This window comes from Gossypium hirsutum, chromosome D13, assembly GCF_007990345.1.
Source record: "Gossypium hirsutum isolate 1008001.06 chromosome D13, Gossypium_hirsutum_v2.1, whole genome shotgun sequence".
In the NCBI taxonomy this organism is placed as follows: Eukaryota; Viridiplantae; Streptophyta; class Magnoliopsida; order Malvales; family Malvaceae; genus Gossypium; species Gossypium hirsutum.
Genome location: NC_053449.1, coordinates 24522101 through 24542877, shown reverse-complemented (window position 1 = coordinate 24542877; position 20777 = coordinate 24522101).

The window sequence follows — 20777 nt, the reverse complement described above, 5'->3', positions numbered from 1 at the left end:
GGTTCACAAGCCACACTTGAACTAAATATATAAGGATACTGATGTCTCATCGCATCTTCTATCTCCCAAGTAGCCTCTTCAGTTTTATGATTGCGCCACAAAATCTTTACTAAAGGTATGGTCTTATTACGCAACACCTTAACCTCACAAGATAGGATCTTGATCGGTTCCTCCTATTAGGTAAGTTAATGTAACAACTCGGTTTCAGTATTGTCGAAAATAGTGATTTCGAGGCTACAAATTCAACGAGTGAGTCTCGAGTCAAATATTGTATTATATTTTATTTTAATATGGTAATTTATGTTATTTGAATAAATAATTTAGTTTAAGTGGTGCCCCTAAAGTCAAGTGGGTTTAGAAAATGAGGTATTGGGACCACATTTTTATAAATTGAGCCCATAAATATTAATAAAATATTTACGGAGTGTTATTAAGGTTGTATTAAAATTTGGTTAAAAAATTTTAAAGCTTAGATAGTTAATTAATTAAAAAGGGTTAAATTGCAAAAGGTTGCAAAAGTAGGTTTCTATTGATTAAATGGATTAAATGGCTATAGAAAGGCAAACTAAAGGATCTAGATGGTAATTATACTATATATATTAGTGGTGGACAAAAATGGACATATTCTAGTTACTTCATAAGTTAAAAGTTAAGGTTAAATAAGTAATTAAATAAATAAAAGTTTAATTTAATAAGCCAAAATAGCACCATCTTCTCCAAATTGCTAACTTTTTTAAAATTGAAACCCTTGTTGAGAAGATGAAGCTTTTGCCATGGAGTTTTACACGCATGGTATGTTGTTGAGCCCTATTTTTAGTGATTTTTATATTTTTGAGCTCGTATTAACTTAATTTAGTTAGCCCAAGGGTCAATTTGTGAAGTTATTAAATGTTTAGAATTATGTCATGGATATAATAGATGTGTTATGAACTTAGATTACTGATTATTAAATTTGGTTGTTAAGTAAATAAGTTCTGTTAAATGATTTTTAGTGATTTTAATGTTTAGGGATTTATTTGTGAGAATGGTAAAATTCAAGGAAAACATTGTAACTTTTTGATAAATATGAGTTGTTACAAGATTGGGTAAAAATCGACTAGCATGAATTATGGTTAAAAATGGTGAAATTTCAAGTTTCGGGTTTAGGGACTAAATTGTATAAAAGTTAAAATATTAGGGATAATTTTTAATTTCGCAATAGTATGGATTATAAGCTTGACTTAAATATTTTAAGTTAATTGAATGATTTAATTGATTGACAAATTATTATTTAGATAAATAAACGCTACAATTGAAGTTAAATCGAGGAAAAGCTTAAGTTCCGAATTAATTGTTGACTCCGTTTTAACAACAGTTCTAGTTGAGGTAAGTTCGTGATACATGTAATATGTTATATTAAATTATTGGTATTTATTTTATTATAATAATTGTGGTAATTATAATTATTGAATGTTGGTTGTTGAAAATTAATAATGAAATCGAATTGTATTAGAGATAATATATCGAACTTTGAGTCCAGCAGACTTCGTGCCGGTGATTTATACTAGGCTCTCTACCTAGCAGGCTCTATGCCGGTGTGTTGTATCAGGCTCTGTACCTAGCAGGCTTCGTGCCAGTGATTTATATCAGGCTTTGTGCTGGTGTAATTGTATCAGGCCTCGAGTCTAGCAGGCTTTGTTTCACTGTGATATATCAGGTAATTGGTATAGTAAATATTGTTTCAATTATCCGATGTTGTTCTATTTGGTTCAACGGGAAAGATATTGGTTAAAAACAAAAAGGTATGAAAATAAAATGAACGATGAAATATGCAATTGAAAGGAAAAGTTAGTTTAATGTAAGTGTATGAGAGATGAATTACAAAAGTGAAATGTTAAATATGTTTTACACCTTGCTTTGATTGGATTTGTATATGAAATGTTACACCAAATGACCTTGTGAGGTGATGTGTATACGAAAGGAAAATTGGCTTATGATATAATGAAGTTATGCTTGGTTTTTTAACTTAAAATTTTCGGTAATTTTAAGTTTCCTTGATACGAGCTTACTAAGCACTAGTTGCTTATGTTGTTGTTTTCTCTGTCATGCAGATCATCAGAAAGCTTGACCGGTTGGAATCTCATCGGAGCACCATCACACTATCCATACATTATTTTGGTTGTTTTAGTTATTGGTTATAAATGGCATGTAATATGAATTTATTTTATGCTAATTACCAATGTGATGTGGTTTAATTTTACTTGCCTATATGTCTTGATGTTGGCTTATAAATGTATATGTAAGCATGAGTTTTGGTCATTTTTAAATGCCTTGTGATTTAGATGACTTTTGGTTCATTGAAGTGTAAATGAAGTAGTTATACAGTAGATGTGTGAAGTAAGTTTAAAATATAAAATTATGGCATTGAGTTTAAGTTGATTTAAATATTTACATGTGGTACTAATGAGGGTACATTGGTTGGTTGATGGAAATAGGTTTTGTATGTTTCATTTTGGCATGTTTTGGTCTTCTTGTAGTGAATTATTGAATGAGTCTAAGAGTTGGCTAATGGTATATTTGTGGCCCAAGAAAACATTTTTGGTAAACTTGATTTTTAAGCTACATTTTGATACACACGATCTGTTCGTACAGCCGTGTGTCTTTTTAAGTTTTAGGTGCAAGTTTCCCACGGTTTGAGACACGGCCATGTGACCCTAATTAGTGAGTTACATAGTTTGGGAACACGAACGTTTGGATTAGCCACACGGGCATATGTGTTAGACCCACGACCATGTTTTTTGCCACACAGGCTGGCCTATGTCACACGGCCTGGCCACATAGTCGTTTGACCCTTGTTTTCAAAATTTTCAAGTTTTTCCTAAAATTTATGTTTTGATTCATTTTGATCCTTGATTACTTTTAAGTTGTTTTTAAGGCTCTGAAAGTTTGATTTAAAGCCTAAATAAGTATGTTTGCTATGATTGGAATGAATTATTGGTAATTATATTTAAGTTGAATTATTTGTTCAAATTTAAAGTTAAAGGTTCTGTCTTGTACAATAATACTCTATAACCCTAGTCTGGCGGCAGAGATAGGGTAAGGGTGTTATAGATCAAGTCGAACATCAATTTTCTCTATCAGAACAATATACGATAGGTTGGATCGATACTTCTGCAACATGGACACGTGGAACACATTGTGTATACACTCAAGTTTAGTCGTTAACCTAAGTCCATACGCTACCGGTCTAATCATCTCAATAACCTCATAGGGTCCAACAAATCTTGGACTCAACTTTCCTTTTCGTTCGAATCTTAAAACTTTCTTCTAAGGTGAAACCTTAAGGAACACTCGATCCCTAACCTGAAACTCGATATCACAACATTTCAGATCTACGCAAGACTTCTGCCTATCAAAAGCGACTTTCAGTCTATCACAAATCAATTTCACCTTCTTTTCAGTCTCCCAAATCAAATTCAGACCCATAATAGGCCTCTCATCCAGCTCGGACCAACACAAAAGAGTCCTACTTGTTCAGCTGTCGATAATCGATACACAACCTCAAGGTACCATCTTTCTTCTTTACAAACAACATCAACGTACCCCAAGGCGATATGCTCTGTCGAATAAACCTTCGATCCAATAACTCTTGTAATTGGATCTTCAGCTCTTTGAGTTCCTTTGGTTCCATTAGATAAGGTGCAATTAACACCAGTGCGGTACTAGGATAAACCTTAATACCAAACTCAACCTCCCGATCTAACGACAAACCAAGTAACTCCTTTAAAAACACATCAGGAAAATCTCTCACGGTGCGGATATCATGAACCCTCAAATTTTTACTACCCGAATTAAGCATATAAACTAGGTAAACTTCACAACCTTTACTTAACAGGTTTTCAACCTTGGTTGCTAGTACCACATTAGAGAAGAATTCAGGTTTCTCCCCAACGACCACAATTTCCAATCCATCCTCAACCCTCAAAGTAAGTCGCTTTGTCTCAATATGTATCTTTGCCCTATGCTCAGTCAGCCAATCTATTTTGAGAATCATATCACACCCACAAAATGACAACTCCATCAAATCGACGGGAAAATCATGCCCCTAGACTTTCAACGGACACCTCTGATAGAGTCGATCAACTAGAACACTCTCTTCCAAAGAATTTGTCATTATCATACCCTGTCTAAAAATCTTTACTAAAATCCCCAACTCATCAGCCAGATCATTCACAATATACGAATGGGTGGAACCCGAGTCTACTAACGAAAATAAAAAAAATATTGTAATATTAATTACCTACAATAACATTCATCGTCTTGTGATCCTACGGCTCTCTCACAGCGTAAACACGAGTAGGGCCACTAAACTGAATCGGTACAGCTACTGTATGGGCAACTGTCTTCAGACCCGTCGAACTCCCGTTACCACCACGACCTCAGTCTCGACCTTTAATAGGTGCGGTAGTCTGATCCAACTTAACTCTCTTCGAGCGGTCTCGAACCCGATGCTCCATTGATCCACAACACAGGCACACCCCCGACACACTCCAACACACTATTGGGTGCCCACGTCCACAATGTTCGTAAGTTGCTACCTCAGTCGATCCACTCTTAGAAACTACTACGGTGTTCTATGGTCTAATCTGGCTCGATTGAAAGTCCTGTCGAGCACCCCTATTAGACTTTCGGGAATCATGGCCTCTCTTGTCTAACCTTCCCGACGATCCTAACCGATTAGAGCCTATCTTCCCAGACTTGGATACAATTGGTCTCGGTGGCTCGATTAGTGTCTCCTCTACTACCTTAGCCTCTCTAAAAAATCATCAAAGGCCTCAGTGCTTTGTGTTACTAGATATACTTGAATGTCCCGATTTAGTCCAAACTGAAACCTCTTACACCTCTCTTTTTCAAAGAAAACCATCTCTAAAGCATATTGGCTGAATCACACAAACTCTGACTTGTACTCAGCCATAGACATATTTCCCTAGACCAAATCCAAAAACTCCCTCTTTCTAGCACCCAGGTATTGCTCTCCCAAGTACTTATTTCGAAAAGACTCCAAAAAAACTCCCAAGTCAGGTAATCAGCAGCGGTCCCACTCTTTACCGTATTCCACTAGCTTTGAGCTTCATCATTTATTAAGGGTATGGTGCAACCCAGCTTCTCCTCATCTGAGCATCCCATCTACTCAAGGATCTTTTCAATACTCTCTAACCAGTATTCAGCAATGGTCACATCAGCTCCTTTAGCTCCCTAGAATTCTTTACCACCCAAAGCTCGAAATTGTTAGAGTGACAATCCTCTGGAAGCTGGGGCAGCATTCCCACCAGCTATCCTCTGAAACGTCCCAATCATCGTTTGAACCAATGGCTCAAAACCAATTCCAGGTGCAGCTTGCCCTAGGGGTGGTTCCACCAGTGCATTAACAGTCGGGCGTCTGCGTCTAGGAGGCATTCTATCTACTATTTACATAAATTTAAACGAAATAGAAAAGTGAGAAGTGGCCAGTGATCCAAGGCAATTTTTTTTTCAAGAAAACATTTTCAAATAAGGTAATGTGTTCTCGTTCCTACCCCATTTACGACTAATTTTCATACAAGGTTATGTTTGTCAAAAAGTTTTAAACATTTCCATTTTTTAAATTTTAAAATCAATGTGTTTATGTGACATGGCACTTAGTGAGGCTGAGTCTAGATTCTAGTATGGTCGTGCTTCATCAAATTCTATCTTTAGGCGTTGGCTAACATGGCAATGGTTTAACTTACTTGGACATAACAATTGTCCCATAGTCGAAAGACGGGTTATAAATTGTCATGGGTTGAGTCAAATCTCTAGTGAGTCTCTAGAAGTTCTAGCAAGGCACAGAAAGATTTTCAAAGTCTCATGATTAATGCTCTGATCACGGAGCCTCTGTGTTGATTATTTTTAGACACATGTTCATATTTGATTGGGATTTTTTAAGATAATGTCATTTCTTCATCACAATTGTTTTTTTAAAGGTTGTTCCAATTTCCTCCTTAAATCCTTATGAAGATGACTTCTTTGTAAATTCAAAACCTTTATTTTTTTCTGTTCTCTTTCTTTGTACTTGATTTTTTTCTTCTTTTATTGTGTTTTTTCAAGTGATTCCTTCTTAGTTTATTATCATTTTATGCTTGTTATTTTTTTTGGAATAGTAGCCAATTTCTCGATATTCCAAGAAATGGAGGTTTCAAGGGTAGTTGAAGAATGATTGTGTTCTACTATTGAGGTAAAAATGCTAGCTATTTTAAAATTATATTATTTCAAGCATCCTTATTATAAATATAAGTTCTCAGTTCCTTTATGGACATAAAAGATAAGTGAAGCTAAGACTAACGGGAAAAGCTTCTCTCTCCTTTTACACCTACTTGATTCGAGTTTTCACTTACCCTTTCATCCTTAGATTGTAGAGATGTTGTGGTATTACAACTAGAGGTGCTCATGGGTCTGGTCGAGTCGAGCCTTAGCATGATATTAACATACTTTATGATTGTCCCAATCCCAGCCTGACCTGAAATACGGGTTTAAATTTTTGCCCAAATCCGCTCATATTTGCAACTAACCCAAGCCCATTTGGGCCCGCCCATATTATTTTTTGAATTTTTTGAAAAATATTTATATTATATTATATTATTTTAATATTTAATAATTTTACACATTTTTTATTTATTGAAATTTTTATATAGCCATCTTAACATTATTTTAATGTTTACATTAGAGTAGTATTATATCTTTTGTATAGGTTTATTTTTTTGAATGTGTTATAAATTATATAATATATAAAAATAATATAATACAAAGTATTATAAACTTAAAAATGGGTCGGGCTCAGGCCTTGAATGTTCATGTAACGCCCCAAAAAAATTTAAGTTTTTAATTTTTGCATGTTTTGACACATCTATTTGTTTGCTTTAGTGGTTAAGTAATTTGGGTGTGTTTGGGAGTGTTTGAGGAGCCTGGGTTCAAGTCTTGGCCTTGGCAGAATTTTTAGTTTTGCTTTTAAATGAATCTGGACATTGGTATACAGGCCTTATAATTAATAGTATTTGTTTTATGACATAAAAAGAGCTTGTGGTCTAGTGGCAAGGTGGTGTGTTGTGTAACTGTGAGGTCTGAGGTTTATGTCCTGGGTTGTGCAATAGAGAATTTATTTTGCTGATTGAGCTGGGTAAGTGGTGGAGTTGGACTAAAATATTGCTAAATGAAGTTTGAATTGGTCATAGAGAGAGTTGAGGAGATTTTGGTAGAGTAAATCAATGAGGGATAAAGGGAGAGATATTAGGAGAAAATCAAGGAATTTGATTAGAGGGGAGGTGTTGTGCCATTTGGGGGACTTTAGTTTTTTGTATTCGGTTAAGGGGGGAAAAAGGTTGCCATTTTCAGCTTTTGGAGGGACTTTTTGGGGTAGCATCTAAGGGAAATTGGTCTTTAGGCATTAGAGTATCGGTTTTGGGGTTATTTTTGTTTCTCTCTGCCAAATTTAGCAACTTTGGGAAGTACCTCTCGGGTTGTCCACTTTCTTTTCTGCTCTCCCCTCTTTTCTTGTTGCCGAACCTTCACTTTTCTCTTCTCTCTTCTCTTTTCTTCTTCTCCTCTTTATTCCAGTGCTTCAAGTGTTGTTGACTACCGGTAAAGTGTTATGCTCTTCACTTTGTTCTCTTCTTTCTCTTTTTCATAAAATCGAATACCCTCCTTCGTAATCTTTGATTATGGACTGCTAATGCTTTTCTCACAATGTGCTGCTTGTTGTGGTTTCAGGGTTTTCCTCGAGGAGGGGTGGAGTGTAAGTGATATTAAAGTCGTCGAACCACTCTCTCATTCTTTGATCAAGGTAAGTAGGCTAGTCTTTCTTTTAAGTGTAGGCCGAATGTTCCTATGGTTCTATAAATGATCATGTGAGGATTTCAACCACATGATTAAACAATACTATTTAATGAAGTTTGTTTGTACTGCAAATATCCGTCAAAAAGATTGAAGTATACTTTTGTCGGTAGTATAGGTGGGTTAAGTCACTTTTGACTAATCGAGACAAGTTTTAATTTCAGTGTTGGTTAAGGGTATAAAGAGGGAGTTTAACCCTATTGTTCAGCGACTTACGAAAAACCTTATTTGAATGTAGGCTTTGGTGTTCGTGGATCTTCGTGCGGTTTCACGATCAAGTGTGTAATCACCCCACTGTAACCGTAGATCGACAAAAAGCTGAAAAGCCGTAAATACAATATTTGAGTCCACACGGGTGTACAATCGCTAGAATGGTTTGCCCAACTTAGGATTCGTGGGCAAATGGCCGAAATACCCCCAAAGGTTAAGATGACTGATATGGGGGAAGTATACTGTGCTGGTGGCTTTGCCACATATACTGTTATTGGCAGCTTCGCTGCGATTCTATTACTAGCAGCTTTGTGACGATATTGGTGTGTTGGCTAGGTGGGTCGATTTTATCCCCACATGGTGTGGTGTGTTGGCTGGATTGGGATGGGTTGCATTATTGCACTGTACTTGTTACTGTATTGGGATAAGGCCCACACTATTACTGTATTGGACTAAGGCCCACATTGTTATCGTTTTGGGCTAAGGCCCACACTGTACTGTTACTGTATAGGACTCAGGCCGAGACTAGTACTACATGACTACTGATTGACTGTTAGGGGAGTACACGCTGGGTTTCGTAAACTCACCCTTTCCATTTAACTGTGCAGGTAATCCTTAGCCTTAGGCGATTTGGTGCTGCAAGAGACTTGGAGGTGGCCACACGACTGCTGCTATTCACGCTTGCTTTTATTTTAATTTAAATTACAAGTTGGGTTTTGTTTTTGTAATAAGGCCTTAGAGTTGGTTTAGATTTTTAATTGGGCTTTTACTTACATATGTTAAACAGCTAGATAGGAGAAGACAACTTTTAAAAAAATAATTACTGATTTCAAAGACACGAGTTTTAAACAGTAGAGTTTAAAAAGCTTTCGCAATTTTAGACCAACTTATTAAAACAATATCAGATAACAAGACAAACGTTTTGTATAGTTGATTTGTTAACTAATTAAAAAAGGGGTTTATGGTAAGCTTAGAAACAAACTTTTACCAACGAGTTAAATTTTCGAAAGACACTTTAATGTGACACGTTAGACTCGACCATAACGTCTAGCCCGGGTTTGGGGTGTTACAGTTCAAGCCCAAGTCCGACCCATGTTTTAAACAAACCTAATTTTTTTTCCCAAGCCCATTTTTTGGGCCTAATATTTTTACTCAAATCCTCCCAAATTTTGGATGGGCCTTCGAGCTTGGGCGGGTAGCTCAGCCCATAAATAGGTCTACTATAGATAATTACTAGGAAATTCTTGGCAGTTATTAGTATTGTACTTTTTCGACTGTCAAAGGCATTGTGAACCACCTTCTTCAACCAACTTTAGGAATATGTTCACCCTAAACTTTGGAGGTTCTCGTGGTGTAGGTGTTGGAAAAAATCTGGTTTGAAAATGATTTTCTTGCATAGCAAAAAATAAAATTTTGAAAGTTGACTCATTTTATAATATTTGTAGAAATAAACCCTAGACCGAAATCATAGTTGGATTTTCGGATAGATGAATCATTGTCGTTCCCATCATTCAACCAAATGACATTCTTCACTATTCTTTTACCACAAATTGCATCGAACGTGGGTTCGATCAAATAGAATCAAACACAAAAACTAAAAATAGTTTTATTTTCTTTTGGGGTAAAAACAAAAATTCTCTTTTCAAATAAAAAATAGTAGAATCGTTATTCTAGAAAATATATTTATTTCTTAGAGAATAAAAGCCTATTTATTTTTGGGTAGAATAACGATATCTGAAAGATGTGTAAATAGCCCTACCGGTGTCATCTATTTATATGGAGAGAAGGTAGAACTTTATTGAATTAGAGAAGTTTATTTCAAATAGAAAAACACTCCCTACTTAGAGTAGGATTAGGGTGGGCAACACACCCTTAGTATTCCTACTAGGGTTGTCGCCTCTTCATAGTTCCTATCACGTCTATCCCAAATTCTAGTATTTGGGCCTCAATTTTTTATGAACTTATTTAAATTTATAGTTCCTATCACGTTGCACTTTAGTTTATATATAATAATTAATACTCATAGTCAATTTTCATAATTAATATTTTAATTCATTTCACCCATTTTCCAATTAGGTTTTAACTCAATTAAAACACACTATTTTGTAATTATACCTCGTAATCAAGTTTCATTTTAGATTAATTAATATAATAAAACTTGATTATATTATTTTAATACTTTAAATTAATTATTTATGACCTTAATTTCAGTATCCGTTTCAAACCCTCGATTTATTTTACAAACGTACGAAGATAACCTTATAGATTGGGGCATGACCACTCTCGATTTTCACAAACTCGATTCTTCTAACTCGATTTTTAGGAACAAGTATTTTCAAATAAAAAGTTTGCAAATAAATTGATGGTGCTTTCTCCATTCATATCGTCCCACCCCATGCAATGCAAAATATCATGCTTGTAACAATACAGAAACAGTAAACATTAACATGTATTCAGTTCAACAGTAGCAATGGGCATGCTTAACTTGCAATCAGTAAGACAAAAGCAGAAATTGCATTAATAGTTTATCAGAAATACAATGACAATAGGCATGTATCATTCACATGTCATGCATATAACAGTAGCAATTTAATTTTTTAAATCCTAAATTCCAACATATACGAATATCAGGGACTCAAATTAGTGAATAAAAACATTAAAAACAATTTAAGGACTATATAAGGACTAAATTAAACATATCACCAAATTTTGGGTAAAATTGTAAAACAGGAGCCACACGGCCGTGTGGCCAGGCCGTGTGAGAGGCTTGAGGCCATGTAAAAGGGTTACACGATCGTGTGAATAATGATACTTTACCCTACAAGAAAGACACGACCGTGTGGAAGTCCGTGTAATAGGCTGTGGCTGTGTAAGAAATGAAGGATCCTAAAATAACAAACGTGCATGGTTGTATGGTCCACACACGTGTGTGAGAGACTGTGTGGCCCTAAACTACACAAGATTTTCTCCGATTCGCTTGGTAAAGAACACATACCATTCACCTCGGGTCTGATCGATGTTCCTCACACTATTTTGATCTGATTCACCTCTATCCGGTCCTTCAAACGACATTTACACATGAATTAACAGTTAGTATCAAGATTTTGACAAGATTATCAAAGATTTGACAAGATAAAAAAATTTATTAATTAAACTGAAAAATTAATGTGGAATGATGACATCACGGAAATATGATGTTTAATCATTGGAACGAACGCACTTACCGATTCTTAGCAAAGGTAACAGTTGATAATGACGACAAATCCAAACAATGATAGGAATTAAACCTTATGAAATCTTTAATTAATTTACATATTCTATTAATTTGGTCCGAATTCTAAAAATTATCAATGTTCACAAAACCCTTGAATATACCTTAGATTGCATTTTAGCTTCTTTATTAAAAAAATGTGTAGATCAACTCTTGTAAGTTAGTTAAGTGAACAGAACAACCCTTCCGCTAAAATATGATGTTTATATATAAGGTATAATAATAAATTTAGTCCCCCAATCTTTACACATTTATTCAATTTGACTTCTACTCCTTCATTAGAAGTAAACTAGAATTTTTTCTTGAAACTAATAAGGCTAAAGAGTAAAAAAAAAGCCCTTTGTAACAAATTTCAAAAAAAAATCAATTAAACCCTTTTAAATTTTAAAAATTATTAAAAAAATTATAAACAAACTTCATAAAAAAATTTATAACAAATTTAAAATTTAAAATTTTTATTAAAAAATAACAATACCAACCCAATAAATGAGTAGGGTTCAAATTTTCTAAAATATTATAACCATTAGATTTTAATGGGTCGGTATTGTTATTTTTAATAAAATTTTTATAATTTTAAAATTTATAACTTTTTTAAATAATTTTTTATGATTTTTAAATAATTTTAAATTTTTAAAATGGCTTAACTAATTTTTTTAGCTTGTTAATAAAACCTTTACGATCAGCGGTACATAGGATTTATTTTGTTTTAGATCTTGTGTTTAGGTTGTAGGGTTTTAGGGATTCTTTATAATTAATTATTTTTTAATTATGTTTAAATAAAGTTAGTAATATTTATTTATAAGTCCTCCTCATATTCTTATTCACTAATGGTGCATGGGATTTATGCACTGACAGTGCATCAAATATTCTCCCACAAATTATTAAAGATTATAGATAAATAGTATTATAGTTTTTTAAATCAAACCAAAATTAAATGAATGATACAAAAGTTAGTATTTGATATATTGCAGGTTAAATATTTTAACTTGCAATTCATATTAAAATACTACCACATGTCTATTTTTCTTAATAATAATTTTTTATATTTGTATCTTTTTTTTATTTTTACCATACGGACAAGTGTCTTGCAACTTTATTCGTGTAGTAAAGAAATTTCACTAATAATGTAACCCTAAATTATTTGATACACTATTAGTATATAGGGACAATGCCAAGAGATAAATAGAGGCCTTGGCCCTAAAAATGGTAGGGACTTAATTTTAATTCCATTAAAATATGAAATTATAAGTTAATATAATAGTTGAATTGCATTCTAACTCCCTAATATGATAAAATTTCAATTTATTTTCTTTAAAATTATGAACCAATAAATTAATATAATTATTAAAATTATAATTTACTCTCTTAAAATTTATAACTTAATTTCAATCCCTTAAAATAAAATTTGGCTGTTCTCCAACTAACAAATATTTTAGGCTTCACACATAAACGTTAAAAGGGGTAACACTTAATCCAATGAGTCATTGACAGTTCTATTTAAGGCAAAGACCTTAGATCTTTAAACATTTAAATTCGATTCCTTTTATTCGCAATGCAGTGTGTGGTCTTCAATGTTAACATGTGCGTATGCTATGAATGAATTTCATTAAGTTCTTTTCGAATTTTTCATTTGCGGTGCTTGATACTAGTTTAATTCTTAATTGTAATAATTTGAGCATATATTTTTAATTATATTGTAGATATATGCATATTATATTTATAATAGTGAAATTTTAAAAAATAATTTAGTGTGAGTCTCAAGTCCCCGAAATCAGGCTCATGAACGTAATGGACTCAAATTTCCTCAAGGCCCAAAAACGAGGTCGAAGGCCAAGCAAATCCGAGCAAGATTGAATGGGACCATCCAAGACTTCGTTACCAAGGCCCTAGATGCACACACGAGCGAAAAAGAAAATCAAAATTCACTTTCTTGTTTCCAAGAAAATAAAAAATCAAATCTTGGCCCAATTTTGTTGTTTCAAACAATTTCAAGAATAAAGAAAATCAACATTTCAAATCTTAGAAATCTTGGTCCCAGAATTCGAATCTTGCAGCCAAGACACATTGGATTTCATGTACGAGCTTGAACGAGCCAATTTCGAGAGCAAACGGATCACAAGACCAAGTTATTAGAAAAATGGTCCATTAAGATGTCCACAAGCCCATCTTCAAGTTTGGAAAGTAATTCAATTGAATATCAAGACAAATTATCAAAGTGGCCAAAATTGTAAAATATTTAAACTATAGGTCCAATTTTATTTTAATAGGTGGATCATCATGTAAGAATTTTGTAACACCCCAAACTCGGCCTAGACGTTATGGCCAAATTTGGAGATGTCACAAAGAAGGGATTTGAAAACGGAGTCGTTACGATAAACCATTCCAGCTATATAACTCTTTTTCGATTGTATCTATTGTTAAAAGCGTTATTTTTATTATTTTATTTTCCAAAACGTGATTTACAGTAGAAGTCTTAAAAACGTTGTTTTTAAAAAGCCTATTCGTTATTTTTGGAAACCTTCGTTTTAGTAAAAACCATGGTTTTAGATATCCGTCGCAAATAAAATGTTAAAACAAAAATCCAAGTCCAAAAATTTAACCAAATAGTTTAGAGATTCCAATTATTACAAAACTCTAGAAATAATCCTTAAATTAAAATAAAAACCATAAACTTAAACAGTTTACGAACTCGTGGTCACCGTGAGGCTCCGTCACACAGATCCGCCTAAGTTTGTGGATTACCTGAACGAAACAAACAAATAGATGTGAGTTTTTGGAAACTCAGTGTGTAACCCAACAGAAATAGACATGCCAAACACACAGAACTTTCATATATAGTCAAATATAGATTCGGACTCGTGTGCTTTTCAGATACAGATAACAGAGTCAAATAAGCAATACAGATATGCAGAATCCTACCCCCATCTCCTACACACCATCTCCGACCATCCCATCTTACCATGTGGGGTTAAAAACACCCACCTATTCCTGCACACCATATAGTGTCGATGCGACACATTAAAGATAACGTGCAGTCAAGCTGCCAGAATATAGGTGAAGTGTTGCCGTACAAATCAGTTTCTCCACATATACAAAACCTACCCCAGTCATAGATACAGAAATAACAGATAAAATAATATCACGCATAACATGCTCATAAACAGATATCATATATATACACTTAATCAAAACAGATATACTCATCAATATCCTACACAAGACAGACTATCAAAATATCTGATTACATAATTTAGGGTTTGCTTAGCCCTTACCGACCCTATAGCTGGCACATGATCGATTGAAACGAACCGTATGACCCTAGAGAAAATTTTAGAGTTGTGGGCCCACATACCGATATGGGCCCACACGCCCAGATTAGCCTTACCCGTGTAGCCCACACAGCCTGACCCTAAACCCACACTCCTGTATGGCATGCCCGTGTGGGCCCACACGCCCATGTGGCCCATACACCAGTCTGGCCTACACGGCCACACCCACACCACCACATGGCCGTGTCTTACGCACGGCCATGCCTTCATTAAACACACGGTTTTGTCTCGCACATGGCCAGGCACACACTCGTGTGACGTCGACAGTGTGATGTTTTCGCTTTCGTTGAAGTTTATTTTTCTGTGTTTTGGAACACACATGTTACGGTTTTCATGCAAAAACACTTCCGAGCCACACAACACCTAAAATCAAAAAACCAAACTTACCAAAATCAGCCTTAATTCATGATTAAATCGAAACTACAAAACCGAAAATAGTTTAATTCAAGCTCTCATTACTTACCCCAACACCCTGAATGATTTCAACTACGGTTCCGCAAGAAGAGAGCCATGTTCTACGTGATTCACTACTGCCAAAACAAAAAATAAAGCTCCAACAGACAATTTGGAAATCAAAAACTACAGAAATAATAGAATCCCACTTACGAAACAACCAAGGGAAAGCAAAATATAGAGTTTCGATGACAGATCAAAATAGAATAGAGAGAAGTATCAAAAGAAAAGAAAAACAAAAGAGCATAGGAAAGCAAATACAATTGACGTCAGTTTTCTTTTCTGAAAAGAGAGAGAAATTTTTAAAAAGAAAGAATAAAATAAAAGATATCCCACATCCCTTATTTTTCTCCCACTAACCCACTAACTCATTACTACCACAGAATTTCAGCTCCACCAAAGATCTATCAGACAGCCGAGTAAAAATTAACACCCTTGCTAATGCGGAGATTCGAACACAGGACCTCCAACACACTAACCCCCTTACCACTTGAACTAGCAGCCTCATTCTAATATGAATTAACAGAAAGTTTTATATAAGCCCACACAATAAGGGTAAGGCTTGGATCTAAAATAATGAAATTTGCAAAAGTGGGACTTAAACCTAAGACCTCTCGCACACACCTAGAACACTTAACCACTGAAGCATATACACAGTTGAGTCAAAATTTACAGAAACGGAAATAAATTTATCGAGATGTTCCAACTCTACCCCTTAAAAGAAATTTCGACCTCGAAATTTACCTGATCAAAACATATAAGGATACTGCTGACGCATCGAATCCTCAGGTTCCCACGTGGCTTCCTTAATGCCATGATTCTGCCACAGAAGCTTCACTAACAGTATAGACTTCCTCATCAGAACCTTAATATCACGATCCAAAATCTGAACCAGCTCCTCCTCAAAAGTTAAATCTGGTCTAATATCGATCTCCCCAATGGAAACAACGTGAAATGTATTAGACCGATACAGCCTCAATATCGAGACGTGAAACACATTGTGGATACGGTCTAACTTTGAAAGTAGCTCCAATTGATAAGCAACTGGTTCCATACGCTTCAGAATCCTATACGGCCCAACAAACTTAGGGCTCAACTTGCTCTTACGACCAAATCCTAGAATTTTCTTCCACAGAGAAACCTTAAGAAAAATGAAGTCATCCACAGAGTACTCGATATCTCTTCTCGTCAAATCTGTATAAGACTTCTGTCTATCTGAAGTCGCTTTTAGACGATCCCGAATCAGTCTAACCTTATCTTTAGTCTCAGAAACCAACTCAAGACCCAAAACCCGACGCTCACCTAACTCAGTCCAACATAGCAGAGTACAACACTTACAACCATACAAAGCCTCATAAGGTGCCATCTAGATGCTAGCCTAGAAACTGTTATTGTAGGCGAACGCAACTAGCGGCAAAAAATTCTCCCAACTATCTTAGAAATTTATTACACAACTTCGAAGCATATCCTCCAGTATCTGAATCACCCTCTGAGATTAACCATTGGTCTGAGGATGGAACGCAGTACTGAAGTCCAATCTTGAACCCAGAGCCTCATGCAATTTCTTCCAGAACTGAGAAGTGAAGCAAGGATCTCTATCAGAAATTACTGAAACAGGAACCCCATGCAGTCTTACAATCTCAGAGATATAGAGCTTCGATAACTTCTGCAGAGAATAGTCCATCCGAACCAGAATAAGATGAGTGGACTTGGTCAATCTATCCACGATGACCCAAACAGAATCCTTCTTAGTGGGTGTCAAGGGCAACCCACTAACGAAGTCCATCATCACTTGTTCCCATTTCCATAAGGGACTATTAATGGGTTGGAGCAAATCCAAAGGTAACTGGTGCTCAGCCCTAATGTGCTAGCACGTCAAACAATGAGCAACAAAATCTATAATCCTACATTTCAAATCCAACCGCTTGTATAATTCACGGAGATCCCAATACATCTTACTACCACCGGGATACATAGCAGAAGGGCTACTATGCGCCTTCATCAAAATCGACTGCCTCAAATTATAATCATTTGGCATAGAAATTCTTCCTCGAAAAGATAGAACTTTATCCTTATTCAGGCCAAAATCAGAAGTACTGCCACTCTCAGGCTGACGAAATCGCAAACCCAGAGACTCATCCCCTAATTGTTTATTCCGAATCTAATCAATCTAAGTCGGCTTAACTTGTAACTTAGCTAACAGACCTCTATCATAAAATAAACTAAAACGAGTGAACATCTCCCTCAAATTAGTCATCACTCTTTGGCTGACAGCATCGGCCACCACATTAGCCTTACCACTCAATCGTGCAATCATAATCTTTGAGCAGCTCAATCCATCGAGTTTTCTAAGATTCAACTCCTTCTAGGTGAGAAGGTAATTGAAGCTCTCGTGATCAGTGTAGATGATACACCTCTCACCATACAGATAGTGCCTCCAAATCTTTAACGCAAAAACCACAGTACCCAACTCAAGATCATGCGTCGGATAATTCTCTTCGTGTGTCCTAAGTTGATGGGACACATAAGCCACAACTTTACCATCTTACATTAATACACATCCCAAACCGACGTACGACGCATCACTATACACCATAAACTCTCTACCAGATTCAGGCTGTATCAGAACAGGAGCCTAAGTTAGAACAGACTTGAGCTTCTCGAAGCTCGATTATTGTACATTAGTCCAAACAAAAGGATCACCCTTGCGCAGAAGCTTAGTCAAAAGAGCTGCAATAAGAGAGAACCCCTTGACGAACCGCCTATAATATCCCGCAATACCCAAAAAACAGCGAATCTCAGATACATTCTTAGGCTGTTTGCAATCAAGCACAGCCTTAACCTTTCTTGGATCAACTCAGATCCCCTCAGAAGAAATCACGTGGCCAAGAAAAGTTACCTTATGCAACAAAAACTTACACTTGCTCAACTTAATGAAGAGTTGTTTCTCTCGGAGTATCTGCAACACCACTCTAAGATGCTCATCATGCTCATCCTTAGTCTTAGAGTAAACTAAAATATCGTCAATAAAACTACGACGAAATGATCCAGATACGGCTGAAAGACTCGGTTCATCAAATCCATGAATGTTGCCGGAGCATTCATCAAACCAAAGGGCATAACTAGGAACTCATAGTACCCAGAACGAGTCCCAAATGTAGTATAAACATCAACTTTCTTAACTCTAAGCTAATGATACCCAGATCAGAGATCTATTTTCAAGAACACAGAAGCCCCTCGAAACTGATCAAAAAAATTGTCGATCCTCGGAAGTGGATACTTATTCTTCACAGTCAGTTTATTCAACTGTCGATAATCAAGACACATCCTCATGGTATCATCCTTCTTCTTTACAAACATAACCGATGCCCTCCACGGAGACACACTAGGATAGATGAAACCACGATCCAGAAGCTCTAGAAGTTGAGCCTTAAGCTCTTTAAGCTCCTTTGGTGCCATACGGTATGGAGCTATTGACACTGAAGCTATACCCGGTAGAAGCTCAATGTCAAGCTCAACCTCTCGATTTAGAGGTAAACCCAATAACTCTTGAGGAAAGACATCTGAAAAATTCCTCATTGTTCTGATATCCTTGACAGAAGAGTCCCTAAAAACTGAAACACTGCAGAAATCCATAAACACCTCACACCCTTTACGAACCAATTTCTCAGCCATAAGAGTAGAGATCACATTAGACAGATAATCTCGATGCTCACCAATCACAACCACTTCTTTATCTTCCACAGTCTTCAAAACGATCCTCTTAGCCGCGTAATCCAAACTAACTCGGTGCTCAACTAACCAGTCCATACCCAGAATTAAGTCGAACTCTCCAAACAGAAGCTCCATCAGATTTGCCAAAATATAGCCCCTTGTACTTCTAACGGTACATTCATATAAACTTTATTAACTCGAACAAACTGCCCCAACGGACTCAGTACATTAATCTCACTAGAAGTGCTCTCAACAGAAGTCCCCAAGCTTTTAGAAACAGTACTAGCTACATAGGAGTGTGTAGAACCTATGTCTATTAGAATAGTATAAGGTACATTAAAAATAAAGAACGTACCCGTGATAACATCAAGAGCGTCTCTATCCTCTTGACAACGAGCAGCATAAACCAACACAGGTTGCCTCCCCTCAGTCTGACTAGCAACTCTTTCTAGTGCTCTCTGTCTTCAACCCATACCATTACCACCCCTAGCCGGTCCACGACCTCTGGGTGATTGCTGAACTGCCGTCTAAGGTTGTAAAGAACCCAGTCTTAAAGCTTGAAACTGATCAGCCTGCTGTGGACACTCTCGAATCTGATGCTCTAAAGACCCACACCTCAGACAAGCCCCTAACCTTCTTCAACACTCACCCAGATAGTGCCTACCACAATCTCCACATGGCTAAATCCCAGTAGGAGCAACAAGAACCTCCACTCTAATTGATCTATCAGGTTTGGCCCAGTTCTTAGGCCTTTGAACAAAATTAGAGGGCTCCGAATCCCTCTTATTCTTACCTCTCTCTCGATCCCTATTTTGACGCTCCACGCTTTTAACCTCCTCAGTGACATTCACCTTATCAATTAGAACAACAAACTCACGCTCCCTCTGCGGAGCTATCAAAACCCTCAAACTGTCATCCAGATAGTCCACAAAGTGAACACATTTCTCGTACTCAAAAGTCATAATGCCTAAAGTGTAGCGACTCAACCTCAGAAACTCGGCCTTATACTCAGCCACTAATCTATCACCTTGCGTAAGATTCATGAACTCACGCCTACCAGCATCTACATAGCTCGCCTCACACACTTCCCTTGAAAAGTAGTCTTCAAGAAGCCCCAGTTCAGATGATCATGCTGAGTACCCTCTTCAACCGATAACCACCACTAATATGCTTTGTCGCGAAGCAAAGAGAATGAACCCTTAAGTTGCTGCTCAAGAGTACAATCGATCTCATTCATGATCCTCTCAATAGCCTCCCACCAATACTCGGCCACAGTAGGGGCGACTCTAGTGACACCCCTAAACAGCTCAACACCATTGGACCAGAGTCATTCAGTTACCGACCGACGGCCACCATATCTAGAATGGGGTCCAACGACCCTCTCCAATACCCTTAACATGGCTTGGGACAATGCGTTTTCCCCAGCCAAACGACTTTGAGACCCAGTCTCAGTAGTAGGTGAATCTGGTGTCTCACTCGTGTCTAATTTTAGCATACTGCCTAGAGAGGAAGACTCAACTCAAGGCCCCTACGACCTCTACCATGCTAATAAATACCACAACTGCGAGTTCCACGAGCGCTCATCGTAAATTTTAATTTTTTCTACATTATAAAATTGTATGCATCAGTCCCAGTATTTATTAGCACATATTTTATGCATAAATTATCAGAAGTTCAGATATGTTTTTAGAGGTTTCAGTCTCTAATTATTTCAGAATAGTTTTAGAAAGTACTAACTACAATGTTTTCAGGATATTCTATCTATGTTCAGAAATACTTGCAGGATCAGCGCCGGAGACTCGGTGTACCACATACTTTCTCAAAATTATCTAACTTATTTTAAAATAAGTTCTTTTTGAAAAAAACTTTGGAACCTAAAATTTCACAGCCCGAGTTCTACAACCTAGCTCTGATAC